The sequence below is a fragment of the Lepisosteus oculatus genome, chromosome 16 (genome assembly GCF_040954835.1).
Source record: "Lepisosteus oculatus isolate fLepOcu1 chromosome 16, fLepOcu1.hap2, whole genome shotgun sequence".
NCBI lineage: Eukaryota > Metazoa > Chordata > Actinopteri > Semionotiformes > Lepisosteidae > Lepisosteus > Lepisosteus oculatus.
This window is the reverse complement of record NC_090711.1, coordinates 21,315,068-21,338,899: the sequence shown is the minus strand read 5'-3', so window position 1 is coordinate 21,338,899 and position 23,832 is coordinate 21,315,068. Positions and strand designations below refer to the sequence as shown.

General features: G+C 40.4%; 1 pseudogene; it reads left to right on the top strand.

Moving 5' to 3' along the window:
• The first annotated feature begins 9,801 nt into the window (after window positions 1-9,801).
• Window positions 9,802-23,832, top strand: part of LOC102697010 (polyunsaturated fatty acid lipoxygenase ALOX8-like) — a 34,015-nt pseudogene continuing 19,984 nt past the window's right edge.

Below are 23,832 nucleotides of genomic sequence, written 5' to 3'. Positions count from 1 at the left end.
CATGCAATAAACTCATCTGTTTAACTTCATCTTGGGATCCAGAACCTTATTCTTTCTGTTACAACAGTAGTAACGCATTGAAGTGAAAAATCTGCAGACAGACTAACCTGCTGAGACATTTAAACGTGAGTATAACAGCCCACTGTTTGGTACTATACTCTCTGACTGGCTAGAGCATCCTGAAGCCATGCAAGCTTGTTGCTAATCTGAGCCTTTATGTCTGAGCAGTTGGTCTGAATCCAGCCCTCACTGAATCAGTGTCACAGCTGGGGATTCAGGTGCTCATCAGCTCCTGACAGTCCTGCCTAGACAATTAAATGTGCCAGCAGACCAACAGCATCTGCTAACAACCACCCACAGTAACAACTGGACTCAAAAGGAAAGTGGATGCCATAATCCATATGGAATCGGATATCATTTCTGGCTTCATACTCGGTGAGACAATGAAGAACAGACTGAGTTTTCTGTTATAGGGGAATTCTGGTGAGACCTGAGCTGAAGAAATAAAAAATACCGGTCCATGTAGATCACAAACACCGATTAACTCCATTTGACATTCTTATTTGATTAAAATGAAACTTCATTTAATTCATATGCTGAGTTAAGTACTGAGCATGGCAGATCTTAAGTATGAATGAACAATCTTTTTCCAGATACAGGATGGCAGAACACAGAATGTGTTGATATTTTTTAAAAAGTGCCAAAAATGCTTTGCAAGCTATGTTTTATTGACAACCTAAAATAACAGATGAGAATACACAAATTGCAATCCCACTCCTACAATATCCCTATGGAAAATAATGACAAAAATATATATTTTTAAATTTGGTACAGAACACCAGGAATATAGCAATTGTGTTACAAGCTCAAAATCTATATTGTAAAGAATAAACACTGACGTTTGTTTTATTTCAGTTTCCTGTAACAATATAGCCATGTAGCCAAAGCAGAATACAATACAAAAGCAACAGGAAATGGATTTCTTTTCTACAGTGGTTTATCTCAAAGATATCCAGTGCATTGTTGAAATATGTAGCATAACATTTCACTAAATGAGATGCAAAGCGCGTGCCTTTGACACAAGAAAGTGTGCAAACTAAAAACATTTAACTTGCATCGTGTAACACTATATGCATTTCTTTCTTACCAGAGGAAGTTTAGAAAACCTGTCACAAGTACAATCATAACTTCCATTTGAAAATATATACATGAATGATGCTCTTATAAAATGTGCTAATACACAAAAGCATGAAGGAACTTAACATACTGTAGAATTTACACAACGGGTTACTCATGAGCACATTACAGAAAATATCAATGCTTTAAAAACTTTTAACGTAACTTCGGAGATTCTTTTCCATAGTTCCAAAATTGATCTTGATGCGGAATTCCAAACCCCGGATGATCCAACCGGACTTAAGTCCAGAATCTGAGTTTCAAGTGCTCACCACTAGCCACTGTGCTAGAAGAGAGTCAACTAAACCCATTCAAAGTTGTGTGAAACACAGAATCTATTTGGTGAAACAGTGACACTGGTATCCTGCACTTTATGTCACAGTGGGGTCTCAGCCAAACCCACAGCTCACACCTGGCCCTGGTAGGGAAGTCATTTGCAGAAGCTTGCCCTGTCATCTTCACACAAAATGCATTCAGACACATTCTTCACCCCCACCATCTAAAACCCATTCACCCGCCCCAAAGCCTGTCATATCAATCAAAGCCTGAACACCTGGAGTTTTTTTACCTGCTGGTTATCTGTGATGTACAGTATACAAGCACCTCATGTGGAGCTCAGTATTACTTTATTGCTTTTTGTCATTTTTGGATGCTGGGCAAGAACACAGAAAACCAATTTAAACATGATTATTATCAGCCCTCTCCGCAGGCGCACAACTATTTTAACAACACCTACCTTCTGCTCAAACAGATAGGAGCTGTCAACTATCCTGTAGGGAAATCTCCACTTTCGCTTGCTGTCTGTCTTTCTCACACCCAAAGAAGGCTCCACAGCCGAAACGTTGCGTTTTCTTTCTTCTCTATTCAGCGGGGAATAAACCTGTTACTTGTTCCTTGGCTACCTACACATGAGGACAGCTCCCCACCTGAACTGCTTAAGAGTTTAATGCTTAGTAGGAGTCTGGGGTTTCCCGGATGACCAGAATGTTAGGCCACTGAAACACTTTGATTGTAAATACTGTGATTAAAGTAACTTGCGTGTTATATGTTGTGTGTAGTGTAGTTTAGTGTCTGGTGTCATTATGGTGGATTATTACTCCTCTCAACAAAGCTGTGCCAGAGAATAAAGACTTCGTGTACCTCTAATTATACCAGCAGCTGGGATATATTCTGGAAATGCACTTACAAGTTGAAGAATTATTTCACTTATTGACTAAACCGCTTGGCCAAATCCTGATTTTCACCATTTTCATTACCCCTCATTTGTAAAAAAATATTAAGACGTTTAAAGTAATACAGCAAGTAAAAGAGAAAGAGAAATTGTGGACATCTTCGGTTTTGAGAACCCCCATCTGCATTAAAGTGGACCTGTAGAGGGGACTTGTATTTTAAACACAAAGTATTTTCTTTTTCTTTCATGTTAAATCTTCAGAAATCTTTGTTTTGGGGGCTAGTGAGAAACCGTAATTGGATAACTTTCTCCTTTCTTGCATTCAGTTCTCGATCTTGAAGATCAGAATTGAGAACCTCTGCTTTTTAGAATTCCTCACAAATTCCACCTGAATTGACAATAACCATCATTTGTTTTTAAAGGACATCACTACTTCATAAAAAAGATACAGAAAAATAATCATGCATTCAAAATTCATTTGAATTAACTAATGGTTGTTTAAGGAACCTTATTGTTTTTGCTTAGGTTTTATGTTTAAGTCTTATTAATACAATATGGAAAATGTCAAAATTGTTTAGGTACCTAAATTAATTTTGTTAAAATATTTCACAACACAAAAGGTCAGATATGAAGATTGTTTGTTCATTTGCTAATATTAGTCTTGGTTCACTGTGTAAAAAGAATAAACATAGCCTCCATGCACTCGAGATGCAAACACACCACAACGCTTCTCACTTCAAAGTGAGATACAACCAAATGATGGAGCACAGTGGTAAACACATTGGCTCTACACAGGCACTGTTCTCTGATCACTAAAGATACTGATTTAGCAGATTTTTGGTGACTGCACTGACAGGAAAATTTTATTTACTCACACATGTATTTTAACAGCAGTGTTATTCATTAGTATTAATATACACAGAGGGTGGCTCTGTGCCAAGTTGATGTGTCATCAGGGGAACTATTACAAAAAGTACGGTGTAACAATGCACTCCCAAGGCAGGACCAGCAATGGATCATGCAGCACAGATACAGGGAACTGTGCAGGCAGGCGTGCTGAGCATGCAGGCAGCATGGTGCTGTAGCCAGCTCAGGACTCAGGGAAGCACAGAGACATTTCATGGAAAGACAGAAAACCAGGAAGTAAGGATAGCCCGAGATTGTGGTCAAAGAGGTGGGGGTTGAAGCCAGTGGACAGACTCCAATTCAGTCCAAAGCACAGAGGGTGACTGCAATAGACATGATTTGAGTGAAGCAAGGGTCAGATCCAGGAAAACATAATACATCACAAGCTAAAGAACAGAGGGAAATACTCCAGGGTAGTCTGTGTCTATTGAAGCGAGGGTCAAAACCACAGACATGGTAGTGAAGGACGAGGAGTGAATCCTACTCAAAATCCTAGGGAAACAAACAGGTTCCCAACTGAGTGAACAGAGAGGTAAGAAGCTAAGGATGATTCAGGAATAAGGTCAAGAACACAAGCAGGGGTCAGGGAACAAATAGCACAGCTGAGAAATTGGCTCTAGACTCGAGGGGCTTTGAAATAAAACACTATGACAGAGACCTTGAGCTCTGTCAGATCCAAGTTTATATCTTTTGAGTCATCTGCAACAGGCTTGGTCAAAAACTCTCCAATTGATCCAAGTAATTAATTTCCACAAGAACCAACACTGGGAGACAGGCTGGAAGATGATATAACCATCTGGGCATCTTGTTAGCTTCATGATCATCCAAACCAAACCTGACTGGAGTAAGTATTTGAACCTCGCTAGAGAGAGCATGCTATTCTGTTGGATTTAGAGAATATTGTTCCTGGATTAAAGATACCTCAGTTAGAAACGTCTTTCCTGCTTAGGATGCATTTTTATGGATAGAAATAAAGGCTCCCATTTATTCCTGGATAAACATCTAGTGCAAGTGTACACATTACTCCTATCCTGGAGTCCTTGCACTGGCTTCCTGTCAAATTCCATGTAGACTTTAAAATCCTCATGCTCACCATGGCTTGGCACCTCAGTACCTGTCTGAATTATTGGCCTACTCTCCACCTCGCAACCTTCGCTCTTCTAACTCTGGTCTCCTTTCTGTCCCCCAAGCCCGTCTACATTCTATGGGTGACAGGGCCTTCTCCTGTTATGCCCCCAAGCTCTAGAACTCTCTTCCCAAGGATATCAGAGTCACCTTCTCTAAACTCCTTTAAATCCAGACTAAAAACCGTCTTCTTTAGAGGAGCCTTTACTTAACTGGTTCCATTCTCTACCCCTCTGCTCCTACTGTATTTAGGACCACCATCCATGGTCTTCTCTGTGTATTGTAATTGTGTTTTATCTTGTGTATTCTTTATTTATTGCTGTCATTCTGTTTTACCTTTTAAGGCGCTATATAAAATAACGTTTTTTAATATTATTATTAAAAGATACCTCAGTTAGAAACGTCTTTCCTGCTTCAGATGCATTTTTATGGATAGGGATATAGGCTCCCATTTATTTTGTGGCATCTGGGTTGCAGAGAAAGAGATTTAACCCCGGCATCCTGGCTAAACTTCCCATTGGCCCTTACCAATCACGGCCTCCTAATAATCCCCATCAACGAATTGGCTTCATTACTCTGCTCTCCTCCCCACTGATAGCTGGTGTGTGGTGAGCATTCTGGCGCACTATGGCTGCCGTCGCATCATCCAGGTGGATGCTGCACATTGGTAGTGGTGGAGGGGATCCCCATTACCTGTAAAGCGCTTTGAGTGGAGTGTCCAGAAAAAGCGCTATATAAGTTTAAGCAATTATTATTATTATATTTAACAGCAGGTTACATTGTATTAAGTTAGACAGCAGCTTATCTATTATGCAGCCTTGGTAGGCATTAAGAGATTACTGCTTAGTAGCGGTCTGGGGTTTTCTGGGTGACCAGAATGTTTGGCCTCTGAACCACCTTGTTTGTAAATACTGTACATAGACTTTGTCCTCTCAACAAAGCTGTGCCAGAGAAAAAAGAATTCACGTGCCTGAAATTATACCAGCTGCTCGGTTATATTCTGGAAAAAGCACTTACAGGTTGGGGGTTATGAAGAATTATTTCACTTATTGACTAAACCACTTGGCCAAATCCTGATTTTCACCATTTTTGTTACCCCCCATTTGTAAAAAAATATTAAGACGTTTAAAGTAATACAGCAAGTAAAAGTACTTTTAAATAATTTTTTTAATTGAATTATCTGTATTTTTGTGTCAATGCAGTCATCAGCTATCTGCAAAGTCAGCTAGTGTAAAAACCAGTGTGAGAGAAATGTTGCGTAGTTGAACAAGTGTGAACAAACATATTGTGAAATTTCACCATGACATTTACCTTTACTTATTCCAGTGCATGCAAGATTGTGGTTCTCTCTCATTTACATATCCAATTCTATTAGAAGAATGTATTAAATTTATATTTTAAAATCCAGCAACCATATCACTCTGCAGCCCTGGAGCAGCTGGGATGAAGGGCCTTGCTCAGGGACCCAACGGAGTAGGATTCCTCTGCTGGCTGCAGGATTTGAACCGGCAACCTTCCAGCCACAGGCGCAGATCCTGAGCCACAGAGCCACTGCCTCCGCCCATGTGGTTTTGATCCTCGCTTTGATGGACCCCGACTCCTACCAAGTATTCCCCCCTGTGCTTTAACTTCCCTGGACCTCGCTCTTGCTTCACTTCTCTTGCAGTCACCTTCTGCACTTTGGACTGTTGGTCTCTCCCCGCTGGCTTTGACCCCTGCCTGCTCGACCACGATCTCAGACTATGCTTACTTCCTTGTTTTCCGTCTTGCACAGGATGCTGTCTGTCTGTGTGCACTGCTGCGCTTCCCTGAGGCCCGAGCTGGCTGCAGCAGCACTCCGTCCGCACAGCTCCTAGTCTCCACGCTGCCATGTGGGTTTCCCTGTCTCAGCTGCCTCTCACCCAGCACGGAGGTTCCCTCTACTCCTCAATCTTCACTGCTAGTTCTCCCTCAGGAGTGCAACTTACTTTTCAGGATTGTTCACTTGAATACATGTCAAATGTATTTAACAGTATTAAGATGTTTAAAGTAATACAGCAAGTAAAATTATTTTTAAATTTTATCTGTATTTTTGTGTCAATGCAGTCACCAGTTATCTGCAAAGTCAGTTAGCTTAAAACTTAGAGAAGAGTGTCTGCGTGCAGACAATGTGTTGACCAGTGTGGTCAGTCAGTCAGCTCACAAACTGAAGTGAGAAATGTTGTGGAGTGTTTGCGAAATCATTGTGTTTACAGTCTTTGAAGTGTGAACAAACATAACATCGTGAAATTTCACCATGACATTTACCTTTACGTATTCCAATGCATGTAAAATTGTGGTTCTCTCTCATTTACATATCCAATTCTATTAGAAGAATGTATTAAATTTATATTTTAAAATCCAGCAACCATATCACTCTGCAGCTTACAACTGACAGCCCACTGAAGCTCAGCAGGTGTAAGCCTGGTCAGTACCTGGATGGGAGACCTCCTGGGAAAATCTAAGGTTGCTGCTGGAAGAGGTGTTAGGGGGGCCAGCAGGGAGCGCTAACCCTGCGGCTCATGTGGGTCCTAATGCCCCAGTGTAGTGATGGGGACAAAATACTGTTAACAGGTGCTGTCCTTCGCATGACACATAAAACCGAGGTAATGACTCTCTGTTGTCATTAAAAATCCCAGGGCGTTTCTCGAAAACAGTAGGGGTGTAACCCCGGCGTCCTGGCCAAATTTCCCATTGGCCCTTACCAATCATGGCCTCCTAATAATCCCCCTCTATGAATTGGCTTCATTACTCTGCTCTCCTCCCCAGTGTTAGTTGGTGTGTAGTGAGCGTTCTGGCGCACTATGGCTGCCTTCGCATCATCCAGGTGGGGCTGCACATTGGTGGTGGTGGAGGGGATCCCCATTACCTGTAAAGCACTTTGAGAGGAGTGTCCAAAAAAGCATTATATATGTGTAAGCAATTATTATTATAAAAAATAATAATGCTCAAACATAATCTTCATATTTGACTTGTTCTTTGCTAAATATTTTCACAAGATGAATTTAGCTAAGTTTTAACTTCACACATGGCATCTTCCACAATTTAAGCTAATAAATATTTTATAAAAAAGACTATGATATTGTTACAAATGGGGGTTACGAAACTGATGAAAATTAGTATTTGACCGTGCAGTTTAGTCAATCAGTGAAATAATTATTAATAACCTCCAGCTTGTATGTGATTTCTAACCATATTCCCGACTGGCTGGTATAATTAGAGGCACATGAATTATTTATTCTCTGGCACAGCTTTGTTGAGAGGGGTAATAATCCAGGCACACTTGGTTAAAACAAATATTACAATAAAGTGCGCAAGACACAAAACATACAACAAAGTTACATTATATACAGTACTTACAGACAAGGCGTTTCAGAAGCCGAACATTCTGATCACCCAGAAAACCCCAGACTGCTACTAAGCACTAAACTCTTAATATGCCTACAGAGGCCACATAAGAGATGAGCTGCCTTCTAACTGAATACAAAGCAACCTGCAGTTAACTCTCTCTCTCTGTACCCTGGATGCCATAAAATAAATGGGAGCCTATATCTCTATCCATAAAATGCACCCTAATAAGGAAAGATATTTCTAACAGAGGTATCTTTTACCCTGGAAACTCAAGTTATTTATAATAAATGCTTTCACTTATATAGTGCTGTTCTGGACACTCCATTCAAAGCGCTTTACAGGTAATGGGGATCCCCTCCACCACCACCAGTGTGCAGCCCCACCTGGATGATGCGACAGCAGCCATAGTGCGCCAGAACGTTCACCACACATCAGCTCTTAGTGGGGAGGAGAGCAGAGTAATATAGCCAATTCATAGAGTTCATAGTTCCCGAAAAACACAGAAGAGCACGCTCTAATTAGGTTCAAATATTTAGCTCCAGTAAGGTTTGGTTTGGATGATCAAGAAGTAGGGGCTCTCGCCTGGCGCAAGCTTCAAGTCCTAACTCCTCTGGACTCCCCTCTCTTCTCCTCGTTTCTTCCTTCTTCCTCACTCTTCTGTCATTTTATATAGTCTGTTTCTGTCCTGCTCCTTGCCAGTCATTAATCCACAACTTCCCTAGGTATACTAAGGTAACTTTACCATTGTTTATGCTCAAGGGACTCCAGATTAGAAGTGTTTACTCTTCCCAGTGTCACAAACTGTATCTAAAATCTAAGAGACACTTCTAAGTCACTTAAAGCTGTAATAATATATATATACAGTATATATAACTTTAAAGGAATTTTGCTGGCACTTCAAATGATGATATTGGTATAATTAAAATAATTTAATAAGTCCTTATACTTCTATAGCCCTTTTCTGGACATTCCACTCAAAGCTCTTTACAGGTAATGGGGATCCCCTCCAACACCAGTGTGCAGCCCCACCTGGATGATGCACTAGTCTGCTCCCCACACCAGCTCTCAGTGGGGAGGAGAGCAGAGTGATGAAGCCAGTTCAGAGATGGGGTAACACCCCTACTCTTTTAAAAAATCTTGCTGGTATCTTTAATGACAACGGAGAGGCATGACCTAGTTTTTTACATCTCATCAGAAGGATGGTGCTTTTTTCCCAGTATAGTCTCCCTATCACCATACTGGGGCATTACGACCAACACAGACCACAGCGCGAGTGCTCCCTACTGGGCCCAGTAACACCTCTTCCAGAAGCAATCTTAGCTTTCCCATCCAGGTACTGACCAGGCTCAAACCTGCTGAGCTTCAGTGGGCTACCAATTGTGAGTTGCAGGGTGATAAAATTTATATTTTAAGGTTAAGGTTTAATTTAACTTAAATCAATCAATTTTACCGGAGCCCCTGCAATTGACAAAAAAATCTACAAATACAAAAATTAGGATACAGTAGTTTCCTTCTTTAGGAATGTTCAAGACATTACTACATTGAAAATCTGCTATAATTATGATGAAATGATAGTGATTGAATGGAGGCTTAATTCCATTATTTAATTCTACTCCTACTGCTTTCTGATGAGGACTTTCAAAACCCATGAGAAAAATTTCCTGAAATTTGAGATAAATAGGCACTGTAGCCTTAATACAGAAATATCCATCCTCTACACCATTCATCAATTTTCCCCACCATGAGCCTAATCTGGCAAACAGTGGGTGCAAGATGGGATATATCCTAATATATATAACAGATATATTCTAAAAATAACATTTAAAGTTTAACTGAAGGATATACAAAATTGTCCATCTAAAATGTATATACAACCATGACAATGCGAGTCAAAACCTGCTTCCTAAGATTTTGTGGGGGGGGGGGGTTCCATAAATGGGGAGGATCCAACTGGTGCTCTATTTAAGGGCAGCTTGTCATGTGAATTAAGGCTTAAAAGAAAGCTGAAAGCTGCTGAAAAGCTTTTACCCTCTATACGTTGTAAAATAATAACTATGGCAACATTTACTTACAAAGTGTCAGTGACCACAGGTAACATAGATTATGCTGGAACCAATGACTATGTTTATATCACCCTGATAGGCACTGATGACAGGAGCGAGACTTTCACACTGGACAACTGGGGCAATGATCGTGTGCGTGGAGCTGTGAGTATCTTTAAATACTATTAATCTTCTTTCACATTTTCTCATTATTCAGCAAATGGTAGAATACGTCCATGGAACTAACACCAAGAATTTGGTTTTTGCAAGCCTCACATTACTTTGAAAGTTAAACCAATATAATGTTTTATGAAAGTCTAAGTCAGTTTGTTCAGAAATTTGAATACTGATCTGTCCTAAATCTGATAAAAGTCTCTATTCTCTTTCTGTTCCATCGTCTAAACATTCAATATTTAGCCAATATTCGAGGGATGGGTTTGTATTCCACCTATCTGTGATTTTTGTTGATGTTATGTGATATATTGTAAGATTTCAAGTGTGATTTTCAACTGTTTCCTTTGAAATAGGATTTCTCAGGTTTTAAAAGTACAATTACAAACATTTTGAGAATTAAGCTGCATCACATCTGTACAAAACTAATATTTTATCAACTACAATAAAAAAAGAACAGATAAAACAATAATCAAACAATGAAGAAACATTGTAAACAACAACTAAATTAGATGACAGATTTCAAAAACGTTTTTTAAAAGGTGGTTTTAAGGAATAAACAAAGGTTCTATTTGTGTCTTCTGGTCCTGAGGAACTTCCCAGAGATTGAACCGAGTTGAATCTGTCAGTGCCTTTGAGGTCAAAATAATGTTTCTATTAAGCAAAGTCAACAAAATGTCTCAAACATTTTTTGGCATTTAAACAGGAAATACCCATTGCAAATTAGATACTATATTCTCTAAAGGAACAAGTAATAGGTTTATTCCATGCTGAAAAAAAAGAAGAAAAAAACATGTTAAGGTGTTTTTTTTTCTTCTTTTTTCAGCATGGAATAAACATATTACTTGTTCCTTTGCAGCCTACACATGCTGACGCAGCTACCCACCTGAACTACTATATTCTCTATACTGGCTTAGAGAAAGACTAAACATGAAAACAAAACAACCACATTAGAACAGTGTTTGTATTTTTTTACAGACTGATGTGTACAGCATAACTTGCAAAAAACTGGGGGACCTTGTCCTGGTCAGGCTAGAAAAGACATCTTTTCTATGTTGAGATGACTGGTTCTGTTCGATGGTGAAAGTGGAGTTTGAGGAGAAAACCTACAACTTCCCTTGTTATAGATGGCTGAAGGGGAAAGAGTGCCTTGAGCTGAGAGAGGGCAAAGGTGTTTATCACCTTTATAAATGAGATTTTATAGGTTTAAATGTTTTCTATTGTTTCCTGTACTACTTAGAGTACAGTAGTAGTACACTGCATTACTTCACAGTGAAATCAATAGGCAGATGTTTATTTGAATAGAAACAGGCCAATAGTTCATCAGGCGGTCCGCGGTATTGTGTACAGGCGTTCGAAGCTGGTGTATGCCTTAATTGCGCGTGGAGTTTTTGAACGGGTTTTGGACCCTTACCGCGAAGTTCAGGACTGGTGTGGGCCTTAATTGTGCCCGGAGTTCTGGAGCAAGTGGTGCATTAAATGCACGTAATTCAGGACTGGTGTGGGCCTTAATTGCGCCCGGAGTTCTGAGGCTCAGGATCGGTGTGGGCCTTAATTGCGCCCGGGGTTCTGGAGCTGAGTGGTGCATTAAATGCACGTATAATCCAGGATTGGTGTGGGCCTTAATTGCGCCAGGGGTCCTGAGATTAGCTACGCCTTGATCGTGCACGGATTGGCGTGGCGTGGTTTTTTTGTTTTAAAGGAAACAGAAGTAGGAGATATATATATGTATGTATGTTTTTGGTGTTTTCCTTGTTTGTGAAATACATATAAACACGCACGACACTAACATAAACACACCTCATAATAAAAGAGCAAGCATTAAGTAGCAGGATTTAAAGGACGCTGAGACCCGAGAATCGCCCTGATTGAGCTCAGTGTGTAAGTCCACCCCGGGGCAAAAGCAGCGATGCTGGCATTCTGGGGATGGTGAATTACTGATCAAGAAAGGGGGTTTTCGAGGTCTCGTTCCTTACCTGTGAACAGTGTGGTGTAAGTCCTCTCTAAAGTCTCTGAGAGGCATTTAGATCTGGAGGTAACAGACGCCCTTGGCTGAATGAGTGCAGGAATGCATAGGTTTTTCAAGTGAAAGCATCCCCCTACTGAATAAGCTGTTACCTCACACACGACAAAAGTAAAAGAGACCGAACATGTGTGCTAACTGATGGTTTGAGAAAGTGGTGGAAGGGTCCGTTTATATATCAGAAAAGTGTAAGTTGACGGGGAAAAAAAAAAGGAGAAAAATATGCGAAAAGTTGAGTTTGTCAGAGGGAGTCTGGGGCAAAGACGCCTGTAAAGAAAGCATATGAGTATTGATTGGCAAAAGCACAAGCATGTAGCTCCCACCCTGGTGCACGGCCGGCACCAGTGGTGGCAGATACATGAGGAAAAAAAAAGAAATTGGGATGTGACTTAAGTGTGTTTACGGGGAAAACAAAAACCCGGAAGAAAAGATACTTTACTCGCTACGAGAGAGTATAAACAAAAGCGAAAAGAGGCAGTGCAGAAGAATCAGAAACTAAAAGAAGAATTAGTTCCTGGTCGCACTGCACTAGTTAATGTGTTATATGCTGCTCTCCCATAGGGGAACAGACAGGCAGGAAATGAAAATAATTGGGATCAATTCCCACAGTGACCATATGGAGATGAGGGGTGTGAGTGGGATGACACCTGGTACGAGTGTGATAGAGGCGGAACAGGAACTCCCTTAAACAGAGGGCGCCCGCAGACCTGTACTCTCACCCTAAGTGGGAGAGGGCCTGATGTAGCGGGGGCTGGCGCTGTTGATGACAGCGTCACTCTAACTGTCTCGCACCCCGTCGAGGGGGGTCCGCACTCGCACCTACCTTCCCTGATTCCCCCATACGATCAAATCCAAAACCGGAAGATATTGGCCGGTGGGCTAAAGTACCGCACCCGAAATTAGGAATGCAGTGAACCTGGAGTGCGCTTCAGGATTTAAAAGGATTCATGTAGAAGTAAAACAAGAATACAGTACATTGTAGTACGAAGAGAAAAATATATTCTCGATGTGTATGTGTGTTTTATGAATTTGTGTGCCGGCATGTATGTGTGTAACTGTGAGTTTTGGTATACTAAATGACGGTGCGAGTGTGTTTAGCCAGCGGGACTGGCTAGAGACGTAACTAAAGAGACTTGACGAAAATCAACTTAAGGAGATTGGAAAATATAAGAGCGTCTGAAACATATAAGAACAGTACAGGTGGACGTAAAAGTAGTTAAACAGTTTTTGTATTTTTATACAATTAGTTGCAATAGTGGAAACAATTTGGTTTTATTTGAATGTCTCGAAACCAGACACGCTGAAACGCTGTAGGTTTAGAATCGAGACTGGGGAGAATAACGTCTTGTGAGAAGATCTGTTTACCTAACGATTAGATCCTGTAAATCCCTTGTAGCCTCCCTAAGTCTGTCCCAGTCCAGTGGTTAAAAATGTCCTGTTAACGGAGTGTTGGTTTCTCTGTTAGGGGATACTGGAGCACTACTGTCATGCTTGTTTCACTCCTCTGTTCAACAGTGTGCTATAGATTAATGTATATGGGAAGACGGCAGGAGGCCACAGGAGTATTGGGACAGCAAGTTTTACTTGCCGAGTACCAGATTTTAATGGGTGGTTTTATCCCAGATCTATTGGGTTGGAATATTATGCATTACAAAGAATGACTATCCAGAACAGGGTATCATGTGGCTTCAACTGACTGTGATCACTCAGTATGTTGATGGTATTCTGAGTGCTTCCCCTGACAAGGAAACCCACAAGTCTGGGTTGCTTCAGCTTTAGAGTGTCTAATAGAAGCAGTTATGATAAGGCCCTTTTGTGTCTAGCATTGTGAAATTTTAACAGGGCCTGGGTGCAATGTTTTTATGGGGTGAGCACAACTCTTAACAGATCTGCTTAAGGGGGGAGTGCAGTACAAGAACAAGATTGCCTTGGTTCCTGAAGCAAAAGCCACCTGTAATAATTTGAAACAAGCTCTCTTACAGGTGCTGAGACTGGGGTTTCCTCAGATGGATCAACCATTCTTTGTATTATTGCAAGTTGCTGACAGAGGCCACCCAAGGAGCCCGCGAGCAGGTCCTGGAGGCGTGGGGACCACCACCTGAAGGAGGGCACGACCTCATCCCAGGAGAGTGGGTGTGGATCAGGACATTTCCTTCACAGGTTCTCCAGCCCAGGTGGGACGGACCCTACCAGATCCTGTTGACAACCGAGTCTGCGGTTCGAGTGGAAGGAAAAGATCGCTGGATCCACGCGTCACACTGCCGACAAACCTCATCCCCAGTTACAGACTCAGAATGAAATCATTTCCGTTAATAACGTTAATAACGTTAATGGTTGCTGTAGGACTATGTTCCACAGGGATTAATGATCATCACTCCCACAAAGGAGAACATGGAATTAATTCCTTTTTAGGCCTCTCCTATCTGACAGCTAAGAAAACCAACCAAAGTGCCTGCTGGGTGTGTGCCGCATTACCCAAATACAGTATGTACAGGGAGGACTTCCTATGGGGGCCATTCCTTGGCGTCTCGAGGAAGTCATAGGCATGATCATTTGGAGGGATAATTTAGGAGATTTTAATATGACAAACTATGGGGGTTGCCATAACACGACTTTAACCTGCACAACATTACAATATCTACAGGAGCGAGGCTTAGGAGCCCACGAGTTTCACAGGCTCTTACGCTCCTAAATATAACAGAAGCCATACACCACCATACCTAACTCTAAATAAGGAACGTGAGGGAAACATATGTTTTCAGCACACTAATGGTCTGCACTTGGTTGGATGGAGTCGTTGCAACCTTACCATCGCTGCAAATATATCCACCTCTACCTTCCAAATTCCAGGATGGGATCGGCACACCCCACAATTCGGTATAAGCTTCTTATTTTCAGAGGCATGGGGAGCGCCAAACGGAACATACTTCATTTGTGGAAAACGAGCCTACCCATGGTTGCCAGCCCAGTGATCTGGCTCATGTTATTTAGGATATGTGGTTCCTCATATCCGTGTTCAAACCCACAGCCCCTTCGGACCTAACCACAGACCACAAAGAAAACTGGCTGATTGGGAATATTATTTAGGTATAATATTTCCACAAGCCGGCATGAACTTTCTGAGTCGAGAGTTAATTCAAATGGCCTCGACTTTAGAGGAATTAGCAAATTCTACCTCATCTAGTCTGAAGGCTGTTAATGATGAGATGGTAGCCCTCAGAACAGTGGCCATGCAGAACCGACTAGCTTTAGATTATGTACTGGCGGCCCAAGGAGGAACTTGTGCAGTAATTGGCACTGAATGCTGCACATATAAACTTGATCATTCTGAGCACATCTCAGATCTGGCCCAACACATTTACAATGAGGGACAGAAATATCAGGACTATTATACTGAAAATTGGGGAATTGGGTCTTGGGTAAAGTCTGTTTGGAGCCTGGGGTGGAACCTTTTTACAGTGTTTATTTGTAGGAATAGTATTGTTTAAATGTGTAATTGTAATCATCACGTGCACAAAAACATGTATCACATCTTGCTATAACTGTGGAACATACAATGTCATGGCAATACATACCTGTTCGCCAAGAAAGGAAAGATCTGCCCTGACAGATCTGCCCTGTATGTATAAAAATAGGCTACACTGACGTATGCCGTATTTTATAAGGGGGGAATGAAGAAAGATGTGAAGACGGGGGTTTGAATTTAATCCTTTCTGTATGAGGTTTAGACTTCTAAGTCACAAGCTGGGGTTTATGGCAGGAAAGGGGGTTAACTGATAAGGATTGCAGATGCAAGCTAGGAACCCCCCTGGGTGTAATCTTAAACTGACCATTTGGCCAGGACATCGTAAACTGGCCAAATACCATTAACCCCCCTCTTTACCATCAGACCGAGTGATGTCAGAAACGGAGAAGAAGACACTATATAACCCAAAAGTTTGTACCAGTACGGAGAACAATACTTCGGATTTGTTGTTTCTTGCGGGAAACAAGACTTCGGCTTTATTGTTCCTTGCATGCAATAAACTCATCTGTTTTACTTCATCTTGGGATCAAGAACCTTATTCGTTCTGTTACAACAGTACTATACGCAATTTTTTACCAATGTCACATTGAAAACACAAGCCCCTTAAAGATCAATCTCCACTATTCTACACATCCAAGATGTGCCTTTTTTTTACCTTTTTGACCATTTAAAACTGATTCCACTGAACTTTTACATTGTAGGTTAATTTTAAGAAAGTTTCACTTTTTTATGTGATTTTCCAAACTGATCAAATATCAAAGTACAATTATATTTTGGATGTGTTCTCAATGTTTTAAAAAGTGGTTTGGATATAGTGGTTAGCATTGCAGCCCTGCAGCACTGGGGCCCTGGGTTCAGTTCCTGTGTGGAGTTTGTACTGTATGTTCTTCCTAATTTAATGAGTTTCCTCGCGCAGGTGAAAGACATACTGTACTGGTAAGTATCTTGGGAAACTGGCCCAGGTGTGAGTGTTAGTATCAGTGTGCACTGGCATCCTGTCCAGGTGTATTCTGCCTTGCACCTGGTGTTTGCCAGGTCCCTGCAACCCTGTACTCTATAAAGCAGAAGATGAATGGATGGTTTGGATTATTTCTAGTGCTTTTCATAGTGACAGATTTACGTTTGTCACACTTACTGTTGAAAACACACAGTGCTCTCCTTATCTATTTATACCCACAGTGAAAAATAAACGGCAGGAAAAAACATAATAAATACAAATAAATCAAGGAATTTGGAAAATGTGTGGAAAAATAAACTAATAGACAATAAAGACTTGGGGTGCACTCCAAAAGTATTGGAACAGCAAAATTAAAGTTATTCTGATTAACAGTTGTTGCAAAAATGAAAGAAATGAGTCACATTTTTTTCTAATTCAAAAACAGTGTGGCTATCGTGAAATATTACACTAAAGCATGTTACTTTAAGGCTGCTATTGAAGCAACATTAGTTGTAAAGAAACAATAAGCACTGACATGTATTTCCACTGTACAGTAAAACCTCACTGTACTTAAGTACTACTACTGTAAGCAAAAACAAAAAGGGGGTTTTGCTGGGGTATAGCTGGAGCTCGTTATATCACCTGCAAGTACACAGCCACCACCACACTCATTCAAGGCCCCTCAGGACAATTCTGGATCACCCAGACAGCATCTTGTACCTCCAGCAACCTTATTTACTGTATCTCTTGCAGTAAATGCCCAGCCATCTACATTGGAGAAACAGGAAGGAGACTCGGAGACCGCTTCAGAGAACACGTCAGGGCTGTAAAGATTAAAGATCTCTACAAGCCCATTGTTTCTCATTTCACCTCTGACGGCCACGACCACTCTAATCTCTCCGTCGGTGTTCTCAAAGACGGTTTTCCAAACTCATACATCAGAAAGACCACCGAAACTAAAATTATTCTGCAGCTAGGATCACACATTCTCCCTTCCCTTAACGACAGACTACTGTTTTTAAATTTTCTCCATTCATTGGAAGTTTCATTTCACACCTCTCTGCACCCATTCTGACTTCACACACCTCTTGATTGGCCTCTTTCTGTCCCCTGCTACCGCCTCTCACTCCTCCTCCTTCCCAACCTTTGTTCTCCCGCTACTTTACCTTTGCCTACTGCCCTGTCTCTCTCACACCTGAAGAAGGCTCCACGGCCGAAACATTGTGTTCTCTTTCTTCTTTTTTCAGCATGGAATAAACCTATTACTTGTTCTTTTAATACAGTCTTTGTTGTGCTCTCGAGGATCCTTGTGATATTTTGAGCTCTGGTTGAATGATAAGTGTCGCAGTTTAAATCATTTTCGTTGTTAGAAATTATGAAATGCTCTGTTAAAAGCAAGGGAGTTTTTATGTCTGTTATAGTAAAAGAAAATCCCTGACAAAGTAGGGATTGGACAGTTTCCAAGTGCTTGTACAAATGTGCTAAGGAAATGAACAAAAAAAAAGTCATTTATTCCTTTATCATATTGGCTAGTTAATGTCCTGTCCTCATTAGTCAGATCAATGAAGTGCTGTGGTGTTTGTCAATGAAAAAAATAAAGACTTTTAGTTTAAAATGATGGTTAGAAAGAATGTGGACCAGCGTAATACTATTAGTAATATCTTCGGTAAAGGCTTTGATGAATAAAATATTTCTGCACAATTAAAATATTTATGATAAAGGTAGGTTGTGTACTTTTGCCCAACTGAGCAATCTTGCTTTCATAAAATATACCAACTTTTTAATGGCTGATGATTAACATGCTGTAATACACAGTTTAAATTTAAAAGCTCAAATGCTGTACATGAGAGGTTAAGCTTTATTGGCTCCTCCTGGCGGTTTTACAAGGTGATTCCGGACACTTTCCTGTATGACGTCAAATGACGTGTTACACCGCGTGATACTGCGTTTTTATGCGACACGCCCACTGCTCTATACCCCACGCGTTTTGAATGGCTGCATCTGTACCTTGAAGTCTTTGCAAATACAGGACTTAATACCCCATGGGTATTAAAGGGACTGGACATAAACAGGGTTTGTTGGCTGCTACAGAGTGGGGGTGGTGTGTGTGAATGGAGAGACAACAGTAGCCTCATTCCCTTCCTATTCAACCAACCAACTCTTTTGCTCCTGTGGGGAACACAAAAATTGAGACTTTGATAGCTTGGTGGACCAAGGAGGTTTTTTTTTTTGTTATTTAACATTTCAGAGCTTAACACACACATAATTGCAACCTCATATATGATCAACACACAATGGACATCCAATACTCTCACGCTGTAAACCGAATAACTAAAGCATAAACATTGATGCACTTGTCAATTGTTAGTTAACCACGATATGCAGAGACCAACAGGCCAGCAGAAGTACATCCGTGAGACAAAGATGTGGAAGTGGGTGTCTGTATTTACTCCCCTACTGAGCAGCGAGCGAATATGAAATTTTGCCCCATGAAAAAATAAAAAAATGGATAAAGAGGTCACTAATGATTTCACACAAATAGGCAAAGATGGTAAATGCAGAACTTGAGAAAAATAAGGATTTACTATACTTGAATACTGATCAGATTTGAAATGGGTGCAGTGAATAATATGTTTATGAAGCTGTGATCCAATCACTGCAGCAAATGAAAGGATCTGACGTCAGTTTTTAGGTCCTGATACTGTATCCTGCCACATCTCAAGGTGATCATGTCCGTTTTCTCTCCTGGACCCCATAATTTCAGATGGATTTGAATAAGAATGAAAATTGACATGCCAGATGGTGGAAAAACAAGGGAAAATCAAGGCTGTCAATGCGAGCTCTTGTTCTGGTTCCCTTAACCAATTTTTCAGGCACGCACACACAGATGGACAACCTCAAAGGAAAATGGAGTTGAAAACCTTCCAAAGCATGTGGATTGTGAGAATCAGGAGAACCTGCCTTCAGAGATGCAATTTTCATTCACCAAAGACATTGAATACAAGTTTGCAGCTGACAAGGCGTAAAAGCTAGTTTACTTATTTCACACAGCACATTCTCCAAGTCACCTGCTTAACAGCCTGTACAAGTACGTAAGAGGACAGCATATTCAGACAAGGTATGGTTTCTAAGATCTTATCCAACTTCCCCAGAAAGCAGCTGAGGATGACCTGCCTTCCCCCTTCACTTGACAATTCAAATTCAAGAAAATTGGTTAGGTAGCATTTAAAAGGCAGGAAGCACAGAGCCTCTGGTATGGGCTCTACACAAGTGAAAAGGGAGCGACCAATGAGTCTTGGAACATTATAGTGCCTATCTACGAGTTAAAATCAGTTTAATGCTGATGTCAGTAAGTAGCTTAGAAGGGACTATACAGTAGTCTAGTTAGGTCTTCATGAGAGATCATATTTTGTGTTAAGGTGTGATAAAACATCCTGAGCCTTCTAATCTACCATGTGTGAATGGCTTATATGCCTATATTCTGTGTGCCACACTACTAGAAATAGAGACCTCTCAAAAACTCTGAACCCAGTTAATTTGAACTCAGCTGCTGGTGAAATCTGAGTCACAGTTGACTAGTATCATGGCTCAGAACTGAACCATTGACATTTGGACAGCAGGGTACAAATAGATATTGGACCATGTTTGAGTTACAGTACATTCCTTTGAAAACTGTGGACCAAATGAGGGAAGACAGCTGAATGGATGGCAATTTAAAAGGCAGCTGCTGTCTGGATAGGGGTGCAAATTTTCTATTCTTAACTGCCCCTGACACTTAGGCAGTTGGATGGGATTGGCCCAAGCCTACAAACAACATTGGAAGACAGGGGATCTGGGGGGGATGAGAAGGAGGGGTTTCTGTTGAAATCGTGGGAACTTCGTTTATCTCCAGATTGAGATAAGATTTTTTTAATATGTTGCTCCAATCAGATAACGAAAGGTCGCAGGTTTTCCCCGAGAACTGTAATTTGGACAAGATCTGCCATTTTGTATGAATCTTCTGCTCTCTAACACTACTAGTGAGCAAAACTTTCAGTATGGCTTAAAATTGTTTCATAGTAAGATTGTTAATGATGTTTTGACTCAAAATATAATGACATTGTAAATATCAATTAGTTCTTGCCGTTTCACACTGTTTTGGAATGGTTACAAGTGTGATGGTTTGATCTATTTTTCCAGTCTAAAGGACCTTGGCCTTTGGAGCATCGTCTCTTTTAAGGATCCCAGGCAAAGTATGCAGATATACGAGAAATTCTTCAACCATTCCACAAAGACAGATGTGTCAGGTACTGTGCTTCTGAATCAGAAACATGATTATAAATTAAACAGAAATAATTGGATAATAAAGGCAGGGAGAAAGTCATTATGTGCACAAACATCTAATTCTCAAAATGGAAAACCAGCTGAAGACATTTCTCTTAGATTGCATCAGTAAAATGTCCAGTTGTATAAATGCAAGTCACTTTGGATAAAAGCATTAGGCAAATAAATGAACAATCATAAAATCCAGTCATGTCTCAAAATGTACTTTTTACAAAGTAGTTGTAAAACCAATCAGTATATACTGCTAGATAATTTTTCTTCAGAGTATATTTATACTGCTGGCTCTTAAACCACAATGATACAGTACTCTATAGGGCAAAACTGATTTTGGCCACAGTCACAAAAAGCTCAGGAAGGAGCCCTGACTCACTAATATTTGCAATTAAATGAGACATTTAGTTTTATTATAGGAGGTACTCCTCTTGTCTGCAACCATGTATAATTACAGTGCTCAGATATTTATCAAAATGTGATTATCACATTTCTGAAATTATAAATGTGAATCTTTGATTTAATGACCATATCTTGAGACAAAGTTAAAACATCACAAAAACAGATACACTTATATAACTGTCTTGTATAACAACTGGATCAAAGAGGGGGGAGATGTGGTGTGCAACCTAGAATTCACAGAGTACCCCAAAAGTCAAAATTCCCCTTTTATATTGAATTACTAGAGTAGCACTGTTATAGAAAGAAATTGTCTCATGTATGAAATATCCTAAATGAATATTTATTTCTTTATTAAATGGCTTTGTATCTGCCCTTTGCATTCTGAAAACTGTATTTCATAATAATAATCAGCTTGAAGCTACTGAGGACAGTTACTAAACTGTTACTTAATGCGTGTATGAGCACATGCAGACCCGTTAATATAACTAATTCAACTATTGAAATTATTATTTTATACCTTAAAGTGTTATATTTTGTACTTATAATAGGTAAGGAATCATCTCGAACTGCTTTTAATTATGTGAATTTTTCTAAAGCCATGCTCTGCCTCACCAGATAGGTCCTTACTGTATGTTTTCACTCAATAGGGTCTGCTATCCAGAAACTGTTTTACAGTTTTCTTAAAAATAAAAAAGGACAGTAAGCAGGAACAGATTAGTGCATTTGTGTTTCCCACAGTTTTTCAAGTACATCCGATGCTACAGCATTTGACATGAGCCAGAAAATGTCAATAAAAGCACCGACAAAGTTCTTACACTAAAAGCATGTTGTCAATACAGAGAAAGTGCAACTATATTGGAAGAAAGATTGGTTTTTTGGGTCTCAGTATCTAAACGGCACCAACCCCATACTTATCAAACACTGCAAGGAGATCCCCCAAAACTTCCCAGTTACTAATGAGATGGTCCATAAATTCCTGGAAAAATCCAGCGGCCTTCAGGAAGAAATGGAGGTGAGTACGACCTGCACTTGAAACGTGTAACGTACAGGCATGAAGAAGTTCAAGCAGGTAGCGGTGTTAGCATGTGTCGGCCGCAAAGGAACAGGTAAAGTTTTATTCCGTGCTAAAAGGATAGGAAAAGAGAATGTTTCAGCTGTGGAGCCTTCTTCAGGTGTGTCATATTCAGCTCCACACCCGAAACGTTGTTGTGAAGGAATAAAACTTTACCTGTTCCGATGTACAGGCATTACTTCAATAGTTTAGATTTAGTAAACAGTTGATTTAGGAGTACATGTTTCTGAATAATGATTACCAGTAGCCTTGTAACTTTGTACTTTCGGCAAAAACACACTAAATCTGAAAATAAACATGAACATTATATGCGTGTTATGCCGATGTTCACAGGACATATGAGCATAAACATATGAGGAGGGAAGACCCAATCCCAGCCTTCATTCTAGAGATTGCTTTCAGGATCAGAATAATGTTGGTCTTTATTTCTCACAGCTCATTGTCAGCTTTCCAAAGAGGTCCTAGTCTGATTGTCAGCATTCTGTCTGTGTTAAAATACCTAATGAATGTCTAAAATTTCATATCAGGTGTGAGGCTCACATCTACAGGATGGGAAATTTTTCTCAAGCCTATTACATGCTGTATTTCTCAACAATTTGAATCCATAATTATCCTTTCTGGATTGTAACCGATGTTTATAGCATTGCTTTTCCTGATGAATATCACAGTAGGCAGGAGCCTATCACAGAGGCATGGGTCACAGGGTGGGACTAAGTGCACACAACTGCTCTCCAGTGCATCACATACAGGAACAGTTCAGAATGGTCAATCAAATCAAGATATTGGATGGAAGGAAGACATTAGAGCATCTAGATAAAACCCACACAAAGTGTGAAAACATGCAAAGTTCTTACAAACACTGAAGCCAGAATCAAACCCAGAGACCTTGGTTCAATTATAACTGCCATTTCACTGTGCCCTCCCAATGCTAGACCTGTTTACCTGAAATAATAGTATTCAGTTCAATGTGAAACACGGTCTTCTGAGGTAAATACATGTATTGAGCACATTTAAAAAAAAAATTGAAATAATCAGTTTGCCTTGCATTTCCAAATATGTCTTTAATAAAGTACTGTAACTCATTTCAGTTCCCAAAGGGTGCAGATTAGCTCCTTTTATTATTTTGTTTCTACAGAAGGGCCATATCTACCTTGTGGACTATAAGCAGCTCGATGGCATCAAGACCAATACCATCAATAAACAGAAGCAATTCCTTGCTGCTCCTCTCTGCCTGCTGTATTTGGATCGTGAAGAAAACCTGAGGCCCATTGCCATCCAGGTGCCAGACGTCATGCAATTTACCATCTAAAACACCTAAAAGTGTAGATTTCAAACAATATTCTCAAGTATTTCACTAGTACTGTCAAAGTCTAATAGCGGCAAAATGAGCCAATTAATAGAGTGACAGCATACCTCCTACTTCTGCTTTTAACTCCCCTGGCAGAAGGCACTGTCATGACCCTCCCAAACTTATAACGACTAAACCAGGGAGGATGCTGCAATGGTGAAGCTGGGGTAAAGGGAGAAGTGCTAGAAAAGATGAATGCAAAGTTCTGGACTTCCTTCCAAACATTTGTTAAATTACATCATTTCAGACG